Consider the following 6000-nt stretch of genomic DNA (forward strand, 5'->3'; position numbering starts at 1 on the left):
TGTGACTGATCTTTCCTTCCCTCTCCAAATTTTGTTTCGGTGTCAAGAGGTTGGTGGGGAGCCTGGATAGAGAAAAGAAGATGAACACAAGAACCAGATTCAAATAATCTGAACTCTTTGAACCCTATTAGGTGAAGTCAGAGTAAGGCCTTCAAAGAATGAGACTGAACTGCCTGTTTTCTAAAAGGAAAAAGGAAGACCAATAAGAAGAGTAAAGAATCCGCCACAGGTACCTGTGGCGGATTCATTTTGATATTTGGCAAAACTAATACAATTATGTAAAGTTTAAAAATAAAATAAAACTTTAAAAAAATAAAAAAAAAGAAGAGTAAAGAAAAAAAATTCCTGTTTTCTACAGTACATTTCTTGAGTGAAAAACAGCAGAATTTAATGTATTTCCAGGAGTGTTTTGAGAGAGGTCAAGCATAGTAACCAAAGCCTCTAAAGCTCAAAAAAGCAAACAAATGGTTGCTAATTAAATTACTCTTAGAGATACCATACTCATTCTAAGGCCTTTTTTGGTGCTAACATTATATGATTCAGAGTATAACTTTACTCTTTAAGCAATTATAGGTTTATAGTTGTTATATGGATAATTTACAACATACCATTGTCGCAGCTAAGCAAATATCAGTTGATAATGAGGTCTTAACCTGTAATGGGATCTTCCCAGTCTAATAGAGGTATTATGATCTATTTTGTAATGATACATTATATAGCAACTTTTATAGGACAAAGCTGTTATAGGACAGCTTACAATAATCCTTTAAACACTTAAAAGTATCTTTTAACTAATTAAGCTTTTAGGGTTATTAGCTTGGGTTGGGGGTATCAGTACATTAAAAAAGAAGATACAGTAAAGTTTTCTTTGGTAATTTATTCCCATTTTACTCTTTATTATCCCTTTATATAATACTCTCTGAGAAGGATTAACAACTTACACATTATTCTACAAAAAGTAAGGGTGGATGAAGAAAGAGGGGAAAAGAGAAGGTTGTCAACTCTGACAAAAATGGAAAACGTCCTGTTTAATCTTTAAATATTGGCCGTTTTCAGGACTTACATTGGTATTTATTTACTAGGTATCCAAACCTATCTACGTGACACATTTCAGACAAACTGAGGTTGCAGAAGGAATCCAGTACTCTTAAGCACCAGGTCATGTTGTAATGCTTTCTTAGTGATGCTGTGAAGACTCAGACAGCTTACAATTTTGTTTCAATGCTTTTCAAGCAGTAACACCTCAAGTTTGAGATACTGTAATTTAGCAGTTCTAGAAAAATGCATAATCTCTCCCTCTTGGTTTGAAATTCTACACTCTGTCTTTCTCTAAACTCTTACCCTTTTATTATCTATCTAGACAAAAATGTGCTTGGAAAAATTTTCCCATCCATACATGGAATTGCAAAGTAGTCCCACAGGATAGAAAACGGTGAATTTGTGAATGTACTATGGACCCTCAGTTCAGGGCATGCATTATCTTGATTTATTTTCTCACTTTTCCTGCATGAATGTTTAATATCTTGTCTTTTAAAATCTATTTGTAAGATCCTTAGAACTGGAGACCCCCATAGTAAAAATCTTAAATTTTTGACAGGGCCATGCCATAAAGTACACACGAATACTTAATATTTTGCTGTTTTACTTAAAGAGAATGGAATTTATTCTTTTGTAACACCTTTGTCATTGAATTTTACTATATAAGCTGTAATTACCAAGTTATCTTAGGCAAGTCACTTAAACTTCCTTGGTCCCAGTTTCTCTATTGGACAAGATTTTTCCAACTAGAGAATTTAGGTTTTGGATTAAGACAGAACTTTAAAAAATATAATTTCTTCCATTTACTAGGAACTGAATCTATTACCTGACCTCTCTGAACTTTCAATTCCTCACCTTGTCCTCTGGACACCAAGCGAAGTGTTACACCTCACAGGAATTTTTTTTTTTTTTTTTTTGCAGAATGAGAACGTTAAGTGTAAGGAATGCAGCATATTACCTGAATTTTGGTTCAAGCTCAAAAATATCAGTCATTATTGTATCAATTTTCTTTCTGATGTAAAATTGCAATGATCGAGCATGCAAATACCCTGTATCTTCAGCTATTCCTGGCACGACTTGGATCCCCAACGTGAAAGAGAAGTCTTATAAAGAACAAACTGATTCAAGGCCCATTTTAGTGCTATTTTTACTCACAGAGTAAATAAAATAATTTTAATAATCATGGAAATTGTGATATTCATAACTGAGTCAATAAAAAAAAAATGACAAAGACAAATCGTTCTAAGACAAATGACCAAGTAAGTTGTTCTGAAATGCATGCTCAGAATCAGACAGACTATGTCAGCAATCTATGGTCACGGGTTTGCACAAAGACACTGACCTGGCTTGCTGGAAGTGAAGAACAGAACACCCTGCTCACAGCTGGACTTACCTACACAAAAGAGAGAAGTGCCTTATAAAGTATTGCTCTGTAATACTTGCTTGCTTGGAGCACATGGGGCGCCACTGACATTTTTAACATGCATTGTTTTCCTCTCTACCCAACCCACCAAAGAGCAGAACCTGCTTTATTTTTTCCAAGTGTCAGTGTTAAAATGGCATTTCTTGGGGCCATATACATCCTGAAATAGCTAGGTGAACTTTTTGTAGCATTTCTGAAAATATATTTCTGAGCATTTGGGAATGATACCAAAAAAAAAAAAGGCAGTTAGCCACAAAACCATGAGCAGAAACAAGGAAAACCTTACAGGGATTTTACAATACAGAAGGAAAAGAAATGGATCTACTATTCCTCCAAAATAGCATTTTTAGGCCGTACTATCATAAGTAAAAGTCCAAATGATTCTGTTTTTTTTTTCCTATTTGATTGCATTTGTATAGTTAATAAGCTATGTTGTTGTTCCAACATCAAACTGCCCGTGTTTCTGTTTCTACCTCTGGAACCACACACAACCCTATGTACTTAAAGTCACACTACTTTCTAAATTTGGTTGGACAATAATATGCAAGCTTAGAATACTGTGATTTCATTGCTTCCTAATGATTTTTCAAAGTCTTCCACACTGTGAAGAACAAGTTAAATTCCTTTCCCACTAACAAGTCCACATGCGATCCAAGAATCTCAGAGAAAACTTACTTGAATAATAATTTGCTGCCTACTCCACCTGTGGAGTGGTATGCAAACATTATTTATATCGAAAAGAGCTTGTGTTTCTCTTTCAGCAAACAGTGACTCTCTCGGGCGTCCACAGTTATCAGAAATGAAATATAATTTCAAATTTCTGAAGAGTGTTTTAAAACAAACTTATCAGCGTTTTGTTAAAAAGCCTAGCTGTTTGCTGAAATCAACACAGCCTATTGGCTATTTATATCTGCTGATAGTGAGAACACAGTTATACAGAGAGGAAAACTACTGGTAACATACTTTTGCAGTTTAGAGGGGATATGCTGTACAGTGTAAATACGCAGCACTGCTCCCGTGGGTGCTGGGGGAGCCCCAAACTAGTGAAACCTCTAGCTGTGCATCTGGCTGGGGTTCAACAAAGCTTCGGGAACAGCACAGGCTGGGGAGGGGGAGTTCAAAGTCAAAGAGCCTCTTCTCCTCTTCCTAGGTCTGAGCGCCTTTGTGTGTATATTAATCTTCATGCATTCCCCCCACCCCCCAGCAAATGTGTACAGTCAGCTAGAAAGGCACAGCTTGTGTGCTGACGTGCAAAGCCAAGTCAAAACCCTGCGCTTGGCACTCCCTTCTAACTTTCTGGCTTGTCCAAGTCTAAATATTGACATTGCTCCTCAGTTGAGATGTTTGATACTGCTGAGGGTAGAAACGGCAGAACTAACAGCAGGATCAAATGATACATTCTTACATGGTTGAGCCTTCCTTCCACTTCTTTTTTTGTAGAGGGGGTTGGATTCCCTTGTCTGCACATCTTCCTCCCACGCCACCCTTCCACCCCCACCCTGTTTTTCTCCCCAAAACCTGAGCACGCAGAGACTAGGTAAGGTGTTCTGCAAGCCCCTCACGGCAGCTCCTGCTGTTGTCACAGCGACTCACAACAGACTCCATAGACACCGGGCTGGGGGTGGGGAGCGCCAAACTGTGGGCTGACCGGTCAACTCTCTTGGGGGTGCAAGCGCCAAAGGGGCTAGTGTCTCCCCCTGTGCAGTTCCTCTGGCTCCCCACCACCTTCCAAGGAAAAGAGCCTTGTGGTCGGCGCGGCACGTCCCCCACCCCCTCCCTGGCGCAGCCCTCCTTCTAAGGGTGCCCTGTTGTGCATTTTCTCAGCTCCAAGTTAGGGGTGCGGCTGTGCAGGCGCTCCTAGAAATCTCTTCTGCTGGCCTCTGATGGGAGGGTTCCCGGCCTCGCAGAGAAGGCGAGGGCGGCTCCCAGAGCAGCTCGGTCCCACGACTCTTGCTCGGGACGCGGCCGGCCGCGTGGCGCGGCCCGGGGCCCCCATAGGCCACCCGCCGGGGCCGGGGCGGGGTGGGGTGGGGGGTGCTCCGCGGCGGCTGCTCGGAGAAGTTTCACAGCATAGCGCACTCACGACACAGAACCTACCCTGAAGCCGAGCGAGACGCGAGCTCTCTCCGCCTTCAAGGGCTGGGGGAGCTGGGGTGGGGGGTGGTCCCCGCCACTCAGCAGCAGCCACGACTGCGCGCGGTCGCGGGTGTGCCGGGCCCCTGCGCGCGGCGCGCCGCCCGCCGCCCAACTTTGCACAAAGGCAGCATGGCTCTGCCTCGCCTCTTGGGCTCGCCCCGCGCCGTGGCGGCAGCTCTTCCCGGTGCCGGGCCAGAGGGGCTCGCCCCTTTCCGTCCCCCAGCCCTCCCCCTTTCCTCCCGCCCCCGCCCGGCTCCCAGGCTGGCCGGCCGGGAGGAATGGAGAGCGCTCGGCACCCAGCTCCGCCGCGGTGGCGACCGCCGCCTGCTCTGTGACGTTAGCAGCCTTCGCGGCTATTTATATCCGCACGATTGGATTTCATTCATGAAACCCAGGCCTGGTGTGTCTGTGCGCTAGGGTGCGGGTTGCAAAGGTGCCTTAGTTTTTACGCAGACCATGGGGGTGGGGGTGGGGTGGGGTTGGGCTCGGAGGCTGCCTGCCGGGGGCTAACGTGTGCCGAGCCTGGGAGACCCCAGCCCTGTTTGCTAGTGGCCGGGAAGGGAGGAGCAGGGCGAGCTGTAGCCTCCCTCGCCCCCGCCCTCCCCACGTCCTCTGTCCCCAGCACCCCACCCATTCGCATACAACTGCTGGCCCTTTGTCCCAGGCTCTGGAAAAGTAAGTTGGGCCACTAACCGGCTGGGCAGCATGGCTCTCTTCCCCCCAGGAGCTGACCGGCCGCGGACTCCAAGGGAGGACATTGGCTTTTGTTTCAAAACCGAGCCCAGCTGCTGACTAAGAGCTGCGTTAGCCCAGCCTCCTCCTCCCCTGGGCGCTGCACGTGCTGCTCGGCTCGACTCTGGGTTACCTTCCTCTGTGACTTGGCTCGTGGGGTCCCTGCAAGGGGCGTAAGGACGCACCGGCTGCCCCCGACCCGAGTAAGGAGGAGATTTACAACCTTTTATAAATGGCTGGGTGAGGAAGTGAAATTGACTTCAGACCGCTTGTGGGTTGTCAGAATTCTTGGATACCCTGCTGAACTCCTCCTTACTCTTCCAGGCTGTGAGCTGAGGACGGACCAGAGGCAGTTTTCATGCATGCACATAAATGATGTCTATTTCCTACAGAATGTCAGGTAATCTGTGAAGCTCTGACAATGAACACAATCAACCCGGTGCTGGCCCCCAAGGCACTTTCTTTTCAGTCAGCTATTAAAATGTGTGTTTTAAACCATCTCATTCCCATCCTCTAAAGGAGCAATTAGGGGCTAAAGGTATTGATGTGTTCAGCTAAGGTTAAAGGGTTTATTCATTTGTGCTGTGCTGTGCTAAGTCGTGTCAGACTCTTTGCTACCCCATGGACTGTAGCCAGCCAGGCTCCTCTGTCCTTGGAATTTTTCAGGCAAG

At 45.3% G+C, this 6000-nt stretch overlaps 1 protein-coding gene across 10 annotated transcripts in view; it reads right to left on the reverse strand.

The window, feature by feature from the left end:
• RHOBTB1 (Rho related BTB domain containing 1) overlaps nucleotides 1–5431 on the reverse strand; it is a 76281-nt gene extending 70850 nt beyond the window's left edge. For 3 of the 10 annotated variants that reach the window (XM_055589922.1, XM_055589908.1, XM_055589941.1), the window contains exons 1-2: nucleotides 4559–4834; nucleotides 2381–2431 (exon numbers count right to left, since the gene is read on the reverse strand). The gene's annotated coding sequence lies outside the window, so the exon portion shown is untranslated. Of the gene's footprint in view, nucleotides 1–2380; nucleotides 2432–4558; nucleotides 4836–5290 lie in introns of those variants that run through there. The other 7 variants (XM_055589927.1, XM_055589935.1, XM_055589915.1 and 4 more) reach the window with 6 other exon arrangements.
• Between the last annotated feature and the right edge of the window lie 569 nt (nucleotides 5432–6000).

This window comes from Bubalus kerabau, chromosome 1 (assembly GCF_029407905.1).
Source record: "Bubalus kerabau isolate K-KA32 ecotype Philippines breed swamp buffalo chromosome 1, PCC_UOA_SB_1v2, whole genome shotgun sequence".
Classification (NCBI taxonomy): domain Eukaryota; kingdom Metazoa; phylum Chordata; class Mammalia; order Artiodactyla; family Bovidae; genus Bubalus; species Bubalus kerabau.